Source organism: Dipodomys ordii, unplaced genomic scaffold (assembly GCF_000151885.1).
Source record: "Dipodomys ordii isolate 6190 unplaced genomic scaffold, Dord_2.0 Scaffold231, whole genome shotgun sequence".
Taxonomy (NCBI): Eukaryota; Metazoa; Chordata; class Mammalia; order Rodentia; family Heteromyidae; genus Dipodomys; species Dipodomys ordii.
In genome coordinates this window covers 435,398-445,204 of record NW_012267447.1, presented here as the reverse complement: position 1 = coordinate 445,204, position 9,807 = coordinate 435,398, and positions in this window count along the sequence as shown.

The following is a 9,807-nucleotide window of genomic DNA, read 5'->3' as shown; positions in this document are numbered from 1 at the left end:
CTCAAGTGGTAGAGCGCTAGCCTTGAGCTGAAGAGCTGAGGGACAGTGCCCAGGCCCAGAGTTCAGGCCCCACAACTGGACCAAAAAAAAAAAAATTGTAGTCTTCCAGACTGAATTTCTTCCACTGTGAAGTGAGGATATATGTGTGCATCTTTATCTGCAAGGTGCTGGGTCTATAAAAAGTGCTTTGTAGAGGTCTGGGAATGTGGCTTAGTGGTAGAGTGCTTGCCTAGCATTCATGAAGCCCTCAGTTTAAATCCTCAGTACCATATAAACAGAAAAAGCAGAAGTGGCGCTGTGGCTCAATGGTAAAGTGCTAGCCTTGAGCAAAAGAAGATCAGAAGACAGTGCCCAGGCCCTGAGTTTAAGCCCTAGGACTGGCAAAAAAAAGTAAAAGAAAAAATAAAAACAATACTGTTAGGGGCTGGGACAGTGCCCAGGCCCTGAGTTTAAGCCCTAGGACTGGCAAAAAAAAGTAAAAGAAAAAATAAAAACAATACTGTTAGGGGCTGGCTAGCCTTGAGAAAAAAAAAGCTCAGAGACTGTGCCCAGGCCCTGAGTTTAAGCTCTAGGACTGGCAAAAAAAGAAAAAAAAAAAGAAAAACAATAATGTTAGGGGCTGGGAATGTGGCTTTGTGGTAGTGCTTGCCTAGCATGCGTGAAGCCCTAGGTTCGATTATTCAGTACCACATAAACAGAAAACGCCAGAAGTTAGCACTGTGGCTAAAGTGGTAGAGTTCTATCTAGCCTTGGGCGCAGAGAGGCTTGGGAACAGATGCTGCCTGAGTTCAAGCCCCAGGACTGGGAAAAAAAAAGTGCTTTTCAGCGTTCCATCCACCCTAGGCCACTTGAGCCATGTGAGACTGTAACAAAGGCCAGAGTGTGGGCTTAGTGGGGGCAGGCCCTGCTCCACCATCACTGGAATCCCAGTGGCTTAGGAGCTCAAATGGCCTGAGGGAACCTGGTGAGAGGTTCAGGCAGGAGGCAAGTTGCTCTTTCTGCGACTTTTAAGGGTGGCAGAACTGGAACTAAGGACACGATGACGATATTCAGATTAAGGGAGAGACAGGGCCATGGAAACCTGGGCAGATTCAGACTCTCCTTGACACCCAGCAGCCAGTCCTAAGTTGTTCGGTCGCTTGGGCAGCACCTGCGCATGCGCTCTCAGTCCCTCTGGGTCCTCCCCTTCCCTTCCCCCTCCCCCAGCCGTGAGTTCGAATTGTCCTAGATAGTGCAGTTGTGTGCGCCTACGTGAGTCCTGCTTTTATCGGGCTCCAAGTGCCTTAGAAGCTTCCCCAGCGGAGGGCGGAGGGAAGGAGGTAGGAGGAGAGAGGGGAAAGGGCGGGGCAAAGCCTGTAAGTGGCCGTTAGGGCTGTGGGAAAGCTGTGTGTTAAGGCTAGGGATAGAAGGTGAGTGTGACCACGTGGTCAGTTTAGTCAATCGCGGACTTTAAGTGGGCGGTAGTGGTGGTAGCTTCATTCGTTTGGTCTGTGGTCTACACACCCTTGGAGGGCCTAAATCCAGAGAACGGAGGGAAGTTAATGTGTTAAGCTGAAGGAAACTCCTTTTGAGTTTGCCCTCAATGGTGTAACATTGCCTAGAAGGGATTGGGTCTAATACACAGTCATCTCCAAACTATCCCTCCCCGAGATCAAACGCTAAATTTGGCAGGAATCATACTTCATCCAATCAGTTGGTCTCTTCCTGTCAGCTTCAGAGGCCCACCTCGCATTCAGGGAATGAGGGGCAGGGAGCTGAGACCAAAAGGGATATCATTCATGAGAACCATGATTCTTCGGGGAGACAAGTCTAGATAAGGAAGCCCCCATTTGGCTCTAGGGTAGTCATTTGGTGATGTCACAAAAAATGATTTTAGGACACACCGAGATAGAGAACTAGAAAGTTTACTAGTAAGGGAAAGATGGTACATAATCTAGACCTGATGATGGGTATGTATGATAACAGATAGTGTCCTAACAGAAGAGGTATCTCTGGTGGCAAAAGCAGGTTAGGGGTTTAGCTCAAATGCATCTTAGAATAAGTGCTCCTCTTTAGTCGAATGCCTGATATAATCATTCTTTTATTTATTTATTTAGCCAATATGGGGCTTAAAAGCAGCACCTTGTGTACTTGCCTGGCTTTTTGCTAAAGGTTGGCAGGCTAGCACTCTAGCACTTGAGCAACACCTCCACTTCTGGCTTTATGTTTGTTAATTGGAGATTACAGTCTTGAGGATTTATCTGCTCAGGCTGGCTGTTGGGATCCTCAGATCTCAACTAGAAGTCTAAGTGCTAAAGTAAGGAGACATCCTGGTGCCTTGCTGTGTGGCTGGGGCTTTCCTAGAAATGGCTAGAATTCAGAGAGGCCATTCATTGAATTGCAGATGTCATGCTGTTTAGCCTTAGGAGAGCTTTTGCTATGGAAAATTTCACCTAACTGGACTGATTTGCTTGCCTCTGTTTATCTTCCTAAATGGAAAATTTGAGGTGCATCCCCCTTATATAGAAAGTTTAAGCTGACCCCTGAGCTACAGCCCTATATAGTCTGTTTCTGTTGGATTGGATCTCCACCACAAGCATGTGGTTTTTGTCTTTAAAAGCTGGGCGCTGGTGGCTCATGCCTGTAATCCTAGCTACTTGGGAGGCTGAGATCTGAGGAAGGCAGTTCAAAGCCAGTCCAGGCAGAAAAGTTTGTGAGACTCTAATCTCCAGTTAACCACCAGAAAACACTGTGGCTCAAGTGCTAGAGTGCTAGCCTTGAGCTGAAGAGTTCAGGGACAGCACCCAGATCCAGAGTTCAAGCTCAACAACCAACCTAAAAAAAAAAAAAGCTTTGTTAAGCTTGAATTGGGGATGCAGGTTTTTGTGATAGGAGTCCACCTGCAGTTGTGGGCTCTCCAATAAAGACTCGCAATTTGACCTCTCAAAATATGGCTTCTTAGGCTGGGAAGGTGGCTCAGTGCTAGAGTCCTTGCCTCCCATGCATGAGGTCCTGGGTTCGATTCCTCAGCACCACATAAGCAGAAAAAAATGGAAGTGGTGCTGTGGCTCAAGTGGTAGAGTGCTAACCTTGAGCTGAAGAGTTGAGGGACAGCGCCCAGGCCCAGAGTTCAAGCCCCACAACTGGCCAGAAAAAAAAAATGGCTTCTCTGTTTCTTGACCATCAAGTTCCCATGTAACAGTGTGAGCCACTAGCTGTTATAGTCATTCTTGTTGATAAGTTGTTTTATCAATTGGGTCCAGACATTTCAAGGTTGGTCCACTTATTAACTTGGAGTCAAAGCCACAGTTGAGCAAGACATAGATGTTTAAGCACTGAAACAAAGCCTTGGGTCTGCCAGATGTACCCTTCAAGACAGATTTCCAACTTTGTGATAAGTTTTTTCTTTTGAAAGCAATTTTTGGGCCGGGCGCTGGAGGCTCATGCCTGTAATCTTAGCTATTCAGGAGGCTGAGATCTGAGGAGCACGGTTCAAAGCCAGCCTGGGCAGGAAACTCCGTGAGACTCTTATCTCAATAAATCACTAGAAAACTGGAAGTGGCTCTGTGGCTCAAGTGGTAGAGCGCTCACCTTGAGCTGAAGAGCACAAGGACAGGGCCCAGGCCCAGAGTTCAAGCCCCATGACCGACAAAAAAAAGAAAGAAAGAAAGCACTTTTTGTGCCCAGAGGAATCATTTCCAAGGAGGTGTTGCTCAGTTTCCAGAGCATACTAAATATTGGACAAAAACATTAAGGTCAGAGAGAGAGACCTGCTTTCTCTCTTTTCTTTTCCTTCCTTCTTCCCTCCTTCTTTCCTTCCCTCCTCTTTCTTTCTCCCTCCCTCCCTCTCTCCTTCCTTCCTTTTTGTTATTGAATAATGCTTACAGTTATTTGTGAGGCTTGAACACAGGGCCTAGGCTCTGTCTCTGAGTTCTTTTTGCTCAAGGCTAGTGCTCTACCACTTTGACTTTCATTCCTAGGCCTGCTTTGAACAGTGATTCTCACATTTCAGCCTCCTTGAGTAGCTAGGAATACAGGTGTGAGCCACCAGCACCTGGCTTTCACCCCCCCTCCCTTAATAACTGTTACAGCTTTTTTCTGATTTTTTTTTTGCCAGACCTTGGGCTTGAACCCAGGGCTTGGGCACTGTCCCTAAGCTTCTTTTGCTCAAGGCTGGTGCTCTACCACTTGAGCCACAGTGCCACTTCTGGCTTTTTCTGTGTCTGTGGTACTGAGGAATTGAATCCAGGGCTTCGTGCATGCTAGACAAGCACTCTACCACTGAGCCACCTTCCCATCACCTATTACAGCTTAAATTTTTTTTTAATTGTAAAAATACTGCACAGAGGGGTTACAGTTACATTGTCGTAAGGTAAATCATCCCAGAAGCCACATTTTAAAATATAGAATATTGGAGTCTTTATTATATAGTTAACAGGCTGCAGGCTGCCAGTTGTTACAAAGGCCTGCAGCATGCAAATACACATAACACAGCTAGGAAACATGCTAAAGAGGAAAGAAATAACAAAAACCATATCAACAAGCCAATTAAGCTCCAATTGAGAGCTGAATTGGGACTCCTTGATGACTGGAGATGAGCCAGGAGACAGGACACAGGACACGATCAGGGAGACACACGTGGCATGGAGTTCAGCTGCTAGGCTGGTCCCGGCCTAAATAGAGGGCAGATCCTCAGAAAATTCCAAGTCCCAGGCACTGGACTGACAGATTCAGTAACCTATCAGCCAAGTGTCTGTCCCTGCCTCCAGGGGTCCGGGCATGCCCATTACCTGGGAGGCAGGTGATGGGGGGGGGAAGGTTTCCTTCTCCCAGCATGAAGACAAGATGGCAGACCCTACCATCCACCATGTGGCCAATATGGTGCTGGCCAGACCTGGCCTCCTTACTTCAACATGAGTAAGGTAATGAGTACATTTTCTTTTTTTTTCTTTTTTGGTCTGTAGTGGGGCTTGAACTCTGGGCTTGGGTGCTCTTCAGCTCAAGGCGAGCTCTCTACCGCTTGAGCCACAGCGCCACTTCCGGTTTTCTAGTGGTTTATTGGAGATAAGAGTCCCACGGACTTTCCTGCCTGGGCTAGGTTTGAACCGCAATCCTCAGATCTCAGCCTCCTGAGTAGCTAGGATTACAGGCCTGAGCCACCGGCGCCCAGCTAATGAGTACATTTTCTATAGAGCATTGTTACTCCCTCCTTTATTTTTCCCCTACTTTCCCTGTAAACTTAAATAAAAGGGTAATTAGACTTTGACAGAGAACCATACAGACATCCAGGTACAGAGCACAAAGAAAGGTTTATTGCCAGGAAAGGGGGCCGGCAAGATTTCTTCTCACCAGGGAGAAGTGAGAAGAAGCATGGGCTATTGTCTGCAGTGACCTATATAACCTAGGAGGTTGAGGAGGGGCTTTGAGGTGGAGACCCTGGTGTGGATGTGTGGACCAGGGGCTTCATCATGGCAGACTAGGATTTATGGCTGCTGTCCAAATAGTATATAAGGGGTCCTGCAGCTGCCCAGACCTGAAGGTCACTCTAAGGGGCTCTTGTTGCCTTATATGGTGGTAGCTGCCCCAGAGAAGTGCCATCCCAAGGTAAAGGGGGTTGCAGGCTGATTATTTACTGCCTTTACTAAATGGGCCTAGTGTTGCAGAGGAAGGGAGCATGCTAAGCTGTGGAGAAAGGAAGGAGTGGACTGAGCTATGGGAAGGGAGCTCATTTCACTAACAATCCCTTCCCTCCCCACCTCCCCAACTCCTTGTTGCAGCTTTTTAATAGGTTTATGTTCTGTTTTGTTTTTTGTTGGTTGTGGGGCTTGAACTCTGGGCCTGGGCACTGTCCCTCATATCTTCAGCTCAAGGCTAGTGCTCTACCACTTGAGCCACAGTGCCACTTCCAGTTTTCTGGTGGTTTATTGGAGATAAGAGTCTCATGGACTTTCCTGCCCAGGCTGGCTTTGAGCCGCAATCCTCAGATTTCAGCCTCCTGAGTAGCTAGTATTACAGGTGAACCACTAGATTTTTTGATAGATTGTAAGAAATAAAACAAAAACAGTGCTTTGTGCTTTAAATCAAGTTATTTATTAATGTATTTATCTATGAGTTCCTAGCTGTTGTGTTCTATGCCTCATTTTTCCTGACTCAGGACCATGGGACAGGATGGGCTGAAGGGCTTCTTGTAGAGGTGCCTCGGGTCTAGGATGCTGGTGCTTCCTCATCTGTCACGGAGGCCCAGCAAGACCAGCAGACCAGCCTTACAAATGGAGAGAATAACTTCAAACTACCAATCAGGAGGTAAAGACAGAGGGTAAGACTGGGTAAGTGACTTTTACTCAGGACCCTGAAAGAAAACAGAAGGAAGCTATTGGCCATTCTATTTCAAGTGTGAAGTCAGAGGCTTCAGGAACTATAAAACTTAATGCTGCTGCTGCTTCCTCTTCTTTCTCCTCCTTATCCTCTTTTATTTTCTGATCCTCTTCTTTTGTGACAGGACCTCAAACTTATCATTGTCCTACTTCAGTTTCCGCAGTTCTGGATTTTTTTTGGGGGGGGGGTCTGGTCATGGGGCCTGAACTCTGGGCCTGGACACTGCCCCTCAGCTCTTCAGCTCAAGGCTAGCACTCTACCACTTGAGCCACAGTGCCACTTCCGGCTTTTTTTCTTTTTGCTTATGTGGTACTGAGGAATCGAACCCAGGGCCTCAGGCATGCAAGGCAAGCGCTCTACCACTGAGCTGCCTTCCCAGTCCTTCTGGATTGTTTTTTTGCCAATCCTGAGCCTTGAACTCAGGGCCTGGGCACTGTCCTTGAGCTTTTTTGGCTCAAGGCTGGCACTCTACCACTTGAGCCACAGCACCACTTCTAGGTTTTTCTGTTTATGTGGTACTGAGGAATTGAACCTAAGGCTTCATGCATGCTGGGCAAGCACTCTACCACTAAGCCACCACATTCCCAACCTGACACTCTTTGTGTGTGTGTGTGTGTGTGTGTGTGTGTGTGTGTGTGTGTGTGAGACAGTACTCAGACTTGAGCTCAGGGCTTTGTACTCTTGCTTCCTCTTTTCTTTTCTCTCTCTTTCTTTCTTTCTTTCTTTCTTTCTTTCTTTCTTTCTTTCTTTCTTTCTTTCTTTCTTTCTTTCTTTCTTCTTTCTTTTTTGGCATCAGTACTGGGGCATCAGGGCCTGGGCACTGTCCCTTAGCTTTTTCCATCAAAACTGGTCATTTACCACTTAAGCCACATTTCTACTTCTGACTTTTTGATGATTAATTGGAGATAAGAATTTTACAGCCAGGCTGGTGGCTCACACTTGTAATCCTAGCTACTTAGGAGGCTGAGATCTGAGGACTGTTGTTCAAAGGCAGTCCAGGCAGGAAAGTCCATGAGACTTTATCTCCAATAAACCACCAGAAAACTGGAAGTGGCACTGTGGTTCAAGTGGTAGAGCACTAGCCTTAAGCTGAAGAGCTGAAGGATAGTGTCCAGGCCCAGAGTTCAAGCCCCACAACCAGAAAAAAAAAGAATTTTACAGACTTTCCTGCCCCAGCTGACTTCAAACACTTTCTCAGATCTCAGTCTCTTGAGTAGCTAGGATTATAGGTATGAGCTACCAGTGCCTGGCTTATTTGGATTTTTTGTTCAAGTCTAGAACCCTACCACTTAAGCCATACCTCTGCTTCTGGCTTTTGGTTGGTTAATTAGATATAAAAGTCTCATGGTCTGGGCACTGGTGATTCATGCTTGTAATCCTAGCTACTCAGGAGGCTGAGCTCTGAGGATCATGGTTTGAAGCTAGCCTGGGCAGGAAAGTCTGTGAGACTTTTCTTTTTTGTTGGTCATGGGGCTTGAACTCTGGGCCTGGGCACTGTCCTTCAGCTCAAGGCTCAAGGCTAGCACTCTACCACTTAAGCCATGGCTCTACTTTAACAAGTTATATTCCTTTATTTTCTGTGTCCCCCCTTACCTCCCCTTCCCAAAGACAGATAAAGGAACAAACATTTCCTGAAGTTCAGTGTGTGTGTGTGTGTGTGTGTATGTGTATGTGTGTGTGTGTGTGTGTGTGTGTGTGTGTGTGTGTTTGATCCACCTGGGAAGGGCCCTGTGCAAGTTCCTGCCTGTGCAGGTCCAAGGCTACCCCTCTACTGGATTCATCTCCGCATGTTGTGCACCACCGACCTAATCAACCTTCTCACTCCTGAATCTACTAGACCAGACAAGCCAACTTGGATCCATCCCGTTGCCTTCATGTCACAGAAACATCAGGCACTAAAGATATCAAGGGCAGAAACAACATCACCAGCCAGCCTATCCACCCTAATCAAGTAACACCTAACTAATTTCCTCTTGGGGTGGGTGTAGGAACAGCTGCCCCACCAGACTGGCCCCTGTCTCATCAGATATTGGTACCCCAAAATATCAATAGGGAGGATCCTCCTCCTAGGAGTCCTTGCAGGACTGCATGCATTATAATATCTGGTATTACCTGGCCCAAATGACCAATAACTCTAACTTTTGTCTGAGGTAGGGACTGGAGATGGGACATGTGCTTGAGTCCCAATACCTCTAACTTTTGTATGAGGCAAGAACTGGAGATGGGACGTGTGCTCAGGTCCTGCCTGCTTCCAGTGTGCAAACCTGCAGCAGATATAAATACCATCTATGCTGGCTCCTATAACTGGTGAAAGCCTTCACATGAAAGCCCAGCAGATGCCCTGATGTTATACACCACCCTGAGTCATAATGCTGGAGAATAACACTTGTGCCTAGTTCAAAATTGCACCCATGTCTGTATAAAACTAAAAGGGGGCAACTTGTGCCAACTATGAACACATTTTATATGCGGAGGGCCATGTCTCCTTACCTAGTGGCTGTTTTTTTTTAACCTGTAAGAGTTATACTTTTAACTATATCCCTGCCAATCTGCCTCATAACTCCTGCTGCTGCCTAATCTATCTAGCTATTGTATTAACCCACAAGCACTCTTCCAGCCTCAACAAGATCGTAAAACAAGAAGTCTACAGCTGGATGAGACTAATATTGATAAATTACAGTTACTGTCTGAGGCAGAATACATTGCCCTCGCTTTCTCTTTGGTTGGGATACCAGGGTTGGTGGTAGAAGCCTATAAGGGTGTCATGCATTTGGCATGCCTAGTGGCAAAAGGCATTAACTACACCTCCTATGCCATTTCATTGTTAAACCAAGAACAGAAGCATAGGCAGGCTATCCTTGACAATCATGCTGCCATCAATTACCTACTCTTAATCCATCATCAAGGGTTCAAGGAGGTCAAAAACATGTGCTACTTTAACTTAACTGATAATAGCTATGCCATTAAGGAACAAATCATGTGTCTCAAAGAACTTGCAAAAATATCCAACAAAATAAAGAGGAATGGGACCTATTCAGGTGGCTTACTCCCTGGCACATGCCTATCTTGGGTCCCTTTACTGCAACTTTTTGCCTTATATTAATTGTGCCTTGCCTGCTCAGGTGCATGCAGAACATCCTCATGGGGAAGATGAGATTTTCACCAATCAGTCCATCAATCAACTGCTCCTAGGAGGGTACCCGGTTGAGTGTTCCCTGCTGACTACTTCACCCCACTTCTCAGTGGGAAGCAGCTCCAGAAGAAAGGACCTTTGTCCATAATCCAGATCTGGTGCCCCCAATCAATTATTAAACCAAAGAGTTGGGAATGTTAGCCCAATAGGCTCCCTTCCCATAGCTTAGCACTCTCCTTCCCCTTTCCACAGTTTGGCATGCTCCCTTACTAGGCAACACTAGGCCCATTTAGTAAAGGCAGTAAATAATCATCCTCTAG